General features: G+C 39.4%; 1 protein-coding gene across 2 annotated transcripts in view; it reads left to right on the top strand.

Annotated features, from left to right (window-relative positions):
* The first annotated feature begins 10,962 nt into the window (after positions 1-10,962).
* IDH1 (isocitrate dehydrogenase (NADP(+)) 1) overlaps positions 10,963-11,141 on the top strand; it is a 28,180-nt gene continuing 28,001 nt past the window's right edge. The window contains exon 1 of one of the 2 annotated variants that reach the window (XM_072617422.1): positions 10,963-11,095. The gene's annotated coding sequence lies outside the window, so the exon portion shown is untranslated. The remainder of the gene's footprint in view (positions 11,096-11,141) is intronic. The other variant, XM_072617423.1, reaches the window with a different exon arrangement.

Raw genomic sequence — 11,141 nt, 5'->3', positions numbered from 1 at the left:
TTATCAAAATTAATACAATTATTAATAGTTGTCTTTGATATTTACTTAAATTTATTCCTTTGTCCTGACAGATATTTATTTCATAATTAACAAGACTGATACATACAAAAACTAAAATGAATTTATATATATTTTTGTAAGTTGGAGGGTGCCCTCTCCCCACCTGCAAGAGAGCTTTGCTGGTTCAGGTAGTTTTCTATTATGAAGAAGCAACTGTGCCTTATGTAGGACCCCAAGGACAAAAGAGATGTAGGTGTCATCGATGACCAGATGTCTCCTAAGGGTATGATCTGACATAGTTACTCACTGTGCAATCTCTGCCTAAGCCACCATGTGGCGCCCTGAACTCAAGCGGAACTGAACTGACCTCACCCGAGCTAGCCTAGTCCTCTTTTGGTCAGTCTCCCACCGCACAAGCAAAGCCTAGTCTGGATCTCTGCGCATGCTCTGGTCAGCCCTCCTATCCTCCGGCTAAGTGTCTCTCTCCACCCTCACCCCCACCCCCCACCAGGTGACTCTCTGCTCCATCTAGGGTTTAAAATGTAAATTCATTACTGTATGATATTTCACAAATTTGTCACTGTTGGCTCTTACTTGCCCCCAGCCTCATTAACATTCTCATCTCCTTCCCAATGTCTGGTAACCCAAAGGAAAATATGCTAGTATTACATTCAAATAAATGAAATAGGAACTCAAAAGATATTCAAAAGCCACTGGCAAGTATTCTCAAGAAGCTTTTAAGGAAGCTCATTCTCTTGCTATTCCTTCAAAGTCTATCGTAGAGAAGGGCTTTTTAAGTCAATTGTCAAGTCAGAGGATTCCAGATCGGTAGCCACCTAAATCTTTGTCCATTGGCAGCCACTTATATTCCTCCCCACCCCCCATCTCATTTTGACATGATATCCCACCTTTTAAAAAACAGAGATCTAGACCTAGGAGCTAGAAAGGACCTCAGAGGCGATTCAGTTCAACACCTTCATTTGTTAAGAAATTTGCTCATTAGCAGACTATTTTCTCTTGTGTTATATTTTATTTTGGTTTTTCTCATGGTTTCATTTGTTTTAATTCTTCTATGCCACATGACTAATGTGAAAATGTGTTTAATAAGAATGTATGTGTAGAACCCAAATAAAATTGCATACTGTCTCGGGGAGGGAGAGGAAGAAATTTAAGACTTATAGAAGAGATTGTTGAAAACTGAAAACTAATTCATTAAAGAAAAAAAGGAAATTTGCTCATTGTCACATACCAGAGGTGGGATTTAAACCCCAATTTCTTGACTCTAGAGGTAATTTACCTTACATTGTATTAAGCTGCCAGGTTTCCATATGGGATCTTGCAAGACCACTGGTGTTTCTGGTGTTCAGGGAACCCTGGCCTTTCCCCATCCAAGACGGAGAAACAGAGACAAAAACACACAAAGAAGTAGAGAGGAAGTCTTCCACCCAGAGCTTCTTAAATTTTTTCCACTCACAACCCTCAGTTTAAGAAGCACTGCCCAACTGATAGGGCTGTCCAACTCTTTTAGCTATAAGTTCCAAAGGTCTTATTCTCTCCTGCATGCATCACTCTAGGTGATATCTTGGCATGCCTACTGTAAAATAATCCACTCCCTGAAGTTTAAATATCCCACTAAGCTAAATAATCAATATCCTTTTGACAGTTTGTTTAGTTGATTATTCCTGGCATTATACTCCATGACTCTGTCCTTTTTAGGTCTACTGTCCCTCTTGAAAAAATACAGAAAGACCCAAAGGAAAAAACAAGCCTGCCTACTTGAGTGTTTTCCTCTGCAAAATTTTTTATTTCAGTAGCAAGAACTAAAAAGCTGCTTTCCTTCTTAGAGTACACTGCTTCAATCATTTCCTCTCCCTAGGCTTCTAGACTTCTTTTTCTATTGGTTCCTTCCTGGCAAAAACTTCAGTCAGCATTCCCCACACCTTTACACACACACACACACACACACACACACACACACACACACACACACATACCTTTACACATACACACACACACACACACACACACACACACACACACACACACACACATCTTCCTTCATTTGGGCTTCTCATACCCTTTTCCATTCACTGCTAAACTCCTAGAAAAAGGTCATTCCCTTTCTTTTCCTTCTATAGCTATTGATCCCTCTACAGGTGGAAGGATTGGGTCATAAGAGTAGGCTCACCAACCTAGTGACTGCTGTCACCTCCCAAAACAAAATATTGTGGAAATCCAACAAACTGCTACAGTTTGCTGCAGTTATTTTCAGGCAGTTCTTAGACACTGAACATACTCACATCTGTCTCTAGTCGCTGAATGGCCACAGACAATTCACTAATCTTGAAGGGACAATTGGTGGCCCTTCAAGGTAAGGGGCCCAAACCAGTGAAAAAAACAAAAATCCATCACTTATCTAGTAGAGAACCAACTAAAGGAGGAGAAACTAGTTCAATCCTGTTTCGTCTAGTCAAAGTCAGGCTTCTGGGTCACAGCGTAAACACACACCTACATGACCGTTGCTGTTACACAATGAAACCATATCAGTACTATTATTTGTTAGAAGTAATATGCACACAACTATACAGCACTCAGTACATAGAATGTAAGATCCAGCTAAGGGGGTAGTGGGAGGAGAAGGGGAGGAATGAGATTTGTTTTTTTTTCTATATTGGTTCTATGTCTTTTCAGTAAATTCAGTAATTCCTTTCTTTGTAAAAGCTAACTGATATTAGTTAAATTGATAGCAGGGGCACTACTCTCGATGATATTGAGAAAACATTAACTAGAAGTTGATATGGGGGGGATACACTGAACTAGGGGCTCAGGCTGATACTATTATGAGAAGCCCCACCTCATCCACTTATCATGAGTTCTTCCCTAGAGCCCTGAAAGGGGAGGTGTGGCCAGCCACTCTTAGGAGACTTGATCTGTAGTCTGAGTAGATGGAATAAGGACCCCCAGACTTTATACAGGAGATTGAGTCAGAGTACATTTAGTAGCAGCCCTTAAAAAAAAAATCAAGTTGGCATGAGATAAAATTCAAAATATGATATACTTTATATACCCCCTTTATAGCTCCAAAAGCATTTTGTTAAGTTACAGTCATAAATTTTTTAAAAATATATTATGATTAACTCAAAACTCACATACTCAAACAGATGTCTGATCTCATGGATTTGAATATTCCTTCCAACAATGCAGATTTTAACCTATCTATGCCAAGGTCCTGTGACCTCCCATAAATTTCCCACTTTGGATCTACCCAACTGCTGAGGGGTCCTTACTCCTTTCTCTTCATACAGTTTTTGCTTAGACCATAATGATTTGGCAGCTAAGTGGCTCAGTGCCAGGAGTCATGGAAGTCCTGAATTCAAATTCAACCTCAGATGTTTAATAACTGTAACTGTAGGCATATCATTTGTTTCCTTCAGTTTCTTCAACTGTAAAATGGGGTAACAACACCTGTCTCACAGGGCTGTTGTGAGGATCAAATGAGATAACATGTGAAAATAATTATTTAAAAATAAATTGTTGATTTTACTTTTTAAGAGTTTTTTTTGTCTTTTCTTTATTACAAATAAAGTTATAAAAGTGGGGCATTTTTGTGAGGTAATCAGGGTTATGTGACTTGCCTAGGGTCACACACAGCTGGTAAGTGTGAATTATCAGAGGCTGGATTTGAACTCAGGTTCTCCTGACTCCAGGGCCAGCACTTTATCCACTGTGCCACTTAGATGCCCCAAGTTTCTTGAATCTTGCTTCTGTAAGTTTTTACCAGTTTATGAAAAGCATGCCAAAAAAATCAAGAGATCAGAATAAACCATTGTAATGGTAATTTAAATGGGAAGATCTTTCCCATTCATTAATAAGTCCATGTGACCTGCCTGGGTCACATGAAAGTCTGAGTCACATGGAGCCTGTAGTGAGAGGAGTTTGCTGAAGGGGTGGAGCAGGAAAGGTAGAACAGGAAGAGGCAGAGCTAGAGCAGAGCTGAGAGGAAAGTTGGTCAGGAGAGCACTTGGAGCTAGAAAGGATACAGGATGCTGGTTATCATGAGTGAAAGAGCTTGTTTGTGATTTGTTTAATGGAGCTGGTTTGTGGGAAACCTAGCAGGGGGAAGGTATGGGAATGGTGTTGTCCTCTGCATTGTTATTGTGTATAGATTTCTGTTACTATGATGGATTTGGCTTTCTAGTGTCTGAATATATGTGTTGGTTCTGTCTTTCACGTGGAGAGTCTGTTGTATTTTGTGATTCAGAATTGCCACAGAACATTCATGGCCTGTGAATATTGCATTGACACTACAACTATCCACATTATAGTAAAAGAAAACTATACATTCTAGACTTTTTTGCCTCAGTCATTTCAAAGACCTAAAGAAAGTACTAATTTTTCATTGGTTACAACTTTTTCCCAATGCAACTTTGTCTAATCATTCTCACTTGAAAATTAATATTACATTGGATAGTATTTTCAAATTATTTTTGTTTCTTTTTTAGAACACTTTCAATATTAAAATACTTCCATATGTTACCCGTTGCTCTTACCATTTTATTAAAGGAGGATGGCTAGCAAAAAGAGAAAACATCAAGTCACACCATGTATAAATGTATTAATGACAGAGTTAACTGTCAAAAGCTTTTTTGTTACAACCACCACCACAACAAAACACAATTATACATTTTTATAGCATTTTAAGGTTTACAAAGTACTTTAGAGACATCTCCTTTAATTAATAAATGTTTATTAAGAGTAGGACCATACTAGGCACTGAGAAGACAAATCCAAAAAAAAAGAAAAAAGAAACAATCTCTACTCATGAGCTTATGTTATATTACATTAAGGGAGAGAGAGAACAAGTAGAAAAGTAGACATAACAAATGTAGAATGAATAGCTACAAATATATAAAAAAGTCAATCCATCAGCCAATAGCCAATAGCCATTTATTAAGCATCTAATACATGGCAGACCCTGTGCTAAATTCTAGGGATACAAACAGAGAAAAAAGACAACTTACCCTCAGGAACCTCACAATTTAAGTAGGTAAGTTCCAGTTAGTTTTGAAGGGAGAGAACTAAGTTTCATGCAAAAGATGGTACTTGAGCTGCATCTTAAAGGAAGTAAAGAATTCTGAGCCCCCGTCAAGGAGGGAGAACATTCCAGGCATAAAGACAGAGGATTGCCAATGAAAAGTTACAGAGAAAGGAGGATAGAGTGTCCTCTGTGAGGAACAGAGAGAAGGATAGTGTAGCTAGATCACAAAATCCAGGATAAGGAATAATGTCCAATGAGCCTGGAAAAATAGGTTGGGGCCAGGTTGTATGGGGTTTTCATCATAGTTATACCAAGCATCCTTCACCCTGCCTTTCTTCTTCCCAGAGAGCTATTCCATAGAACAGATAGTGGTTTTATAAGGGAAGAAAATGAACACAACTGATCAATATACATTGAGAAAGTCCAAGAACATATGCAATGTGCAACACCTGTGGACCTCCCACTTCCACAAAGGAGTGGGTTGGAGGTGTCCTGTAATATCTCTTCAATGAGTCCCTTTTGACCTTTATAATTTTGTTTCATTCAATTTTGAATTTTTTTTTTGGTGTATAGTTCTTCCATTTATATTGTTGTAGTTACAATGTATATTGTTTGCTTAGCTCTGCTTACTTCACTATGTATCAGTTCATATACATCTTGCATAATTCTCTCTATTCATCACAACACATCATTTCTTAAAGTCATTTTACAGCAATATTTCATTACATCAATGCACTACAATTTGTTTATCCATTCCCCAATTGACAGGCAGCTACTTTGTTTCTAATTCATTGCTATGACAAAAAGTACTGCTACAAATATTTTGGTGCACATGGGAATTTTCTTCATATTGATGGTTTCCTTGGAATAAAAATCCAGTAATGGAGTCTCTGATTCAAAGGGCATGGACATTTTTGTTACTTTGCAATAATTCCAAATTATTTTCCAAAATTGTTATATCATTTCATAGCTCCACCAATAATATATTAGCCTGCCTATCAGTCCACAACCCCACCAACATTTGCTATTACCATCTTGGTCATTTTTGCCAATTTAAAGGCAACCTTAAGGTTGTTTTGGTTTGTATTTACTAGTTATTACTAGTGATTTAGAGCATTCTTTCATATGTTTGTGAATACTTTGCAATTCTTTTGAGAATTATTTGTTCATATACTTTGACCACTTTTCTATTGGTAAATGACTAGTAATCTCATATTTATTCATTTTCTATATATCTTAGATCCCTAACCCTTATCAGAGAAATTTTATATATAGATCTTTCCCCCACATTTGACCGCTTCCTTTCTTATCCTAGAACCTAGGTGTATAAATTTTATATGTACAGAAGCTTTTCAGTTGCATATAAATTCAGTTGCATATACTTTATCTTTTATAATTGCCCCTCTCTATTGTTTGGGTAAGAATATATCACATACCCATACCTGTGAAACGTATGTGATCTGTTTCTCTTCTAACTTTTTAATATGATTTTTAATATTAAGGTAACATATATATTCAAAATATATTATGGCATATGGAATAAGGTTAGACCAACACCATACGTCAAAAAAATATTCTGTAATCACATCTATACAAGTTTTTATGTGCTTTGGTAGATTGCCAGATATTTTATGCGTTTTGTATTTGGAATGGGACTTCCCTTTCTGTTTTCTCCTTGTGTTTTGCTGTCATTATATAGAAATGTTGCTAATTTTTTGAGCATTTATTTTGCAGCTTGCAACTTTGCTGAAGCTATTGTCTGAATTAGTATCTTTGCTGTTTCCCTAGGATTTTTCAAGTATACCATCATATCATCAGCAAATAGGGATAATTTTATCTCCTCTGTGACTTTATCTATAACTTTATGCCTTTAGCTTTCCAATTATTCTTTTTGTTTCTTCTGGTTTTGTTGTGGTTTCATCTACTTTGTTGATTTAATTTTCTGCTCTTTCTAATCAGATTATCTCAAGATTTATAAATTTTATTAGTCTTTTCAAAGAACTTTTTGTTTGTTATTTCTATGGGGGTTTTTCTTTCCAATTTCTCTTTCCCTTCTCATTGTTAATATCTCCTCTTTTGTGCTTATCTTGGATTTGCTCATTTGTTGGATTTCTAACTTTAAAAAATGAATATTCAGTTTATAAATGGGATATGATTTTCCCCCTGAGTACTGCTTTAGCTGCATTGCAGAAATTTTGGCATGTTGTTTATTCGTTATTATTTTCTTTCACGTAGTTATTCATTGTTTCAGTGATTTGTACTTTCACTCACTCATTATTTAAGATGCCTTTGTCAAATCTCGATTTAGGTCTGTCTTGTTTGTTTGTAATCCTCAAACCAATGACTGTTTTTGTTATGTTATAGTCTGTGAATGGATATTAACTATTTCTATTTTTTTACATTTTTAGCAATATCTCTGTACCCTAGTACATGGTCAGTTTTTGTAAAAGTTTCAGGTAGTGCGGAGAAATATTTATATTTTTTTGTAGTCCCACTTAGAGGTGCTTTAAGTTTTTTTCTTTAAACTCTAGTTTCTCCAGCAATTTGTTCAGTTCCATATTTCCCCCTTTGTTCATCTTTTCCCCATCCTATTCTTTAGGACTTTCTTTGTACCTCTATCCCAGACATATGTAAAAACATAATAATTTCCTTGGGAGCATTATCTTCAAAGACAAAGAGAGCTGAGTTTTAAACAGAGAGACAGAGAGAGAGAGACAGAGAGACAGAGAGACAGAGAGACAGAGAGAGACAGAGACAGAGAGCGAGAGGGAGAGAGAGAGAGATTATCTACCAGGAATCACAGCCAGAGTCTCAGAGTGTGGCACTGATAGCTGGAAAACATTAAAAGACACAAAAGAAGACCTTTGTTCAGTAGACCTTCCAATGAAAGTTTATGGAAGGCCACAGGCAAGAATCACAGAGAACAGGAAGAGGAATCCAGTTTCCAGTCTTCACCAGTGAAAGAAGCAACATAATAGATCCACTGAAATATGTGTGCGCGTGTGTGTGTGTGTGTGTTTGTGTACATGCATACTGTGTTCACTCATGCATACATACAGACTTAGTAGATGTGTGTATACAAATATATATTTCTATATTTGTGAGCTTTAAAATCATAAATGAGATATCTATATCATGATTTAAAGTTTACACAGTATAATGGTCATAAAAGTAGAAATTTTTAATAATGGAAATTATTTCCTATAGGAATTCTGACTACTGTACTATTGAATGTTTTACACCTAGCTGAGCCAGGAGACCCCGAAAGTGTATTCTTATAAGTTTGTGATTTCAGTGTATATACACACACATATATACATGTGTTTATATGTCATGTACTCATATACAGCATTCACACTATATTGCAAATACACATATACTATAATAGCTAGCATTTATATATAGTGCTTTAAGGCTTCCAAAGAGTATTATAAATCTTTGTTCTTGTCATTAATCAGTCATTTTCAGTCTTGTCTGAATCTCTGTGACCCACTTGAGGTTTTCTTGGCAAAGATACTGGAGTGGTTTCCCATTTCCTTTTCCAGCTCATTTTACAGATGAGGAACTGAGGCAAACAGGGTTAAATGACTTGCCCAGGGTCACACAGCTAAAAAGTGTCTAAGCTGGATTTGAACTCAGGTATTTTTTACTCCAGGCCCAGGTGTGCCACCTAGGTGCATGTAAGTGTGTGTGTATGCATATATGTACATTTTCACATAATATATATGTACATATATGTACACATATATACAGGGTGTCTCAAAAGCTTTAATAGGTTAAAACTACACTAGACTTTTGAGACACTAAATAGAAATTGAAGCAAGCAGCTGCCCCTCCCCCCATACACACAGAAAATGAAAAGTGTAGTGTTTGTGTGTGTGAGAGACACAGAGAGAGAGAGAGAGAGAGTTTAGTATAGCTTACCCTATCTATTGAAAGGCAGTGTGATGTATTAAGCCTTCAACTCAGGATGATGTGGGCTTTGCTTCAAACCCTGAAATATACAAGCTTCAGGATCCTGGGCAAGTTACTTAACTTCTCAATCCTGGCAACTTTCTAAGTTAGAGTCAGGGCTGTGCTGGTAGCTCCCTCTCTCTCTCTCAAAAAAAAAAAAAAAAAAGACATTTTCTGCATTAACATTTTATTTATGCATTCTTAAGTCTAGATAATCAATAAAACAATAAATCGAGTCCATTAGCATTTGCTGATTTCAGAGATGTAAATGCTCATGCTGCAAATTTAGCAATTGTCACTAGCCCAAAGGAACTGATTTCAGCACAAATCTGATTATACAGTCTAGTTCAGGGGTGGGGAACCTTTGACTAGGGGCCACATGTGGCCCACTAGATCCTCAAGTATGGCCAGACTTTGGATACAGGCTCCCCACCTCTGGCCTACTTATTGATTTATGTTGGGTGGAGAGAATTTCCACACCATGAAATCACTTTTCCTCAGAGGTTCTTAACCTTTTTTGTATCCTGGAGCTTTAACAGTCTGCTGAAACCTGGGGAAAACCCTCCTCAGAATAATGTTTTTTAAATGCACAAAATTGCAAAGGAAATCAATTATATTGAAATAATTCTCAAGGTATTTAAAAATCATGTTCACAGAACCCCTGAAATCTAGGAGGAATGTGGACCTCAGATTAAAAACCTCCTGCTCTACACAGATGAACTTACAAGACCAAATTTTTTTTAAAAAAATAGTCCAGGGACCCTCGCAGAGAAGAATGAGGTTCTCTTCCTTTTTGCCCACAGATAAATTCTCACACTTCCAATTTTACTGCTACATAGGAAACCTCCTCTCCTGAGCTTCATATTTTTCTTTAACAAGGTACATATATACACTGGTTAAGTCTTTTGTTTGGGCCTAAAGAGTCATTACCACCACCGTAACGCTTAGGTGAAGAGGGGTGGGTAGCGGTGAAGAAGGCAGGGGGTGGAAATTACTGCAGCCCCTCTTTTTATATCGCTTCCTCTTGGTGGTGAGTCTCTCCCAACCTACAGATAACCATCTGGTCTTTCCAGGCCCACCCAGGATGCCCTTTGGATCAGACCTTAATAGTATTCAGTATATATACAGTATTTAAAATGAAAGGCAAATTTTCCATCCCCGTGGGATGAGTGTTCCAAGAGGAAGGATCAAGTCTACAATATTATAGTCTCGAGTGACCATAGTGTCGCCTCCTTTTCCTGTGAGTTTACATATTTTAAGCGTTTGTGGGGCTTGTTTTCCTTTATCAATTAAACATATTGTGTACCACTGTGCATCAAAGAAAAAAATGCCTTGCCTGCCCCCACCCCCGTACTTTGTATTCTATTGTATACCCGCACGTAGGTAGAAAATGAACACAGGTAACGGAGGGGATGGGGGTGGAAAATCAGAAAAGGCTTTGACGGCATTAGAGCCAAGCTCACACAGTGGGCTCCCCCAAGGAAGGGACTCCCCTTTGCCTCTTCGTGTCTCCCCAGCGTTCAGCACGGCGCCTGGCACACAGTGGGCACTCAATACATGTGGGCTGCCTGGCTCCACTCTGATTCGCTCCCCTTGGGTAACACGAGGGTCTCTAAGGTCCCCCGTACCCCGATATCCTCGGAGGCAGAGTTCCTTCTCCCCGAGGGCTTGGCAGCACTCATCCATTGGCTCACGCGTGGAAGCTCGGGTGGTCCGATCGCGCCGGGCCAGCCCCCGAGGTGGCTCGGCAGACCCCCCTCCCCTTTCTCCTCCCCCGTCCCCGCCCCGCGCCCTTCCGGAGCGCAGTCCGGGCCGGGCCACGCCGCACCCCGGACCAAGGGGAGCCGGATTGAGCGGAGGGGCGGGGCCCGGGAGGAGGGCCGAGCCGGGGAGGGGGCGGGGCCCCGGGAGGAGGGCTGAGCCGGGGCGGGGGCGGGGGCGGAGCGGGGAGGAGGAGGAGGAGGAGGAGGGGGAGGAAGGGGGGGGGAAGGAGGGCTGAGCCAGCTCCCGGCCAGTCTCCACCTCGGCTCCCGGGCGGGCGGCGGCACCAGCAGTAACCTGCCTCCCCGGCGCTTCTTCTCCGTGGCCCTCGCCCCACTGCAGGTAACGGGGCATCCCCAGGACCCTGGTTCCCTGCGGCTGGGGGGTG

The sequence above is a fragment of the Notamacropus eugenii genome, chromosome 6 (assembly GCF_028372415.1).
Source record: "Notamacropus eugenii isolate mMacEug1 chromosome 6, mMacEug1.pri_v2, whole genome shotgun sequence".
In the NCBI taxonomy this organism is placed as follows: domain Eukaryota; kingdom Metazoa; phylum Chordata; class Mammalia; order Diprotodontia; family Macropodidae; genus Notamacropus; species Notamacropus eugenii.
This window is presented reverse-complemented; position numbering and strand designations above follow the sequence as displayed.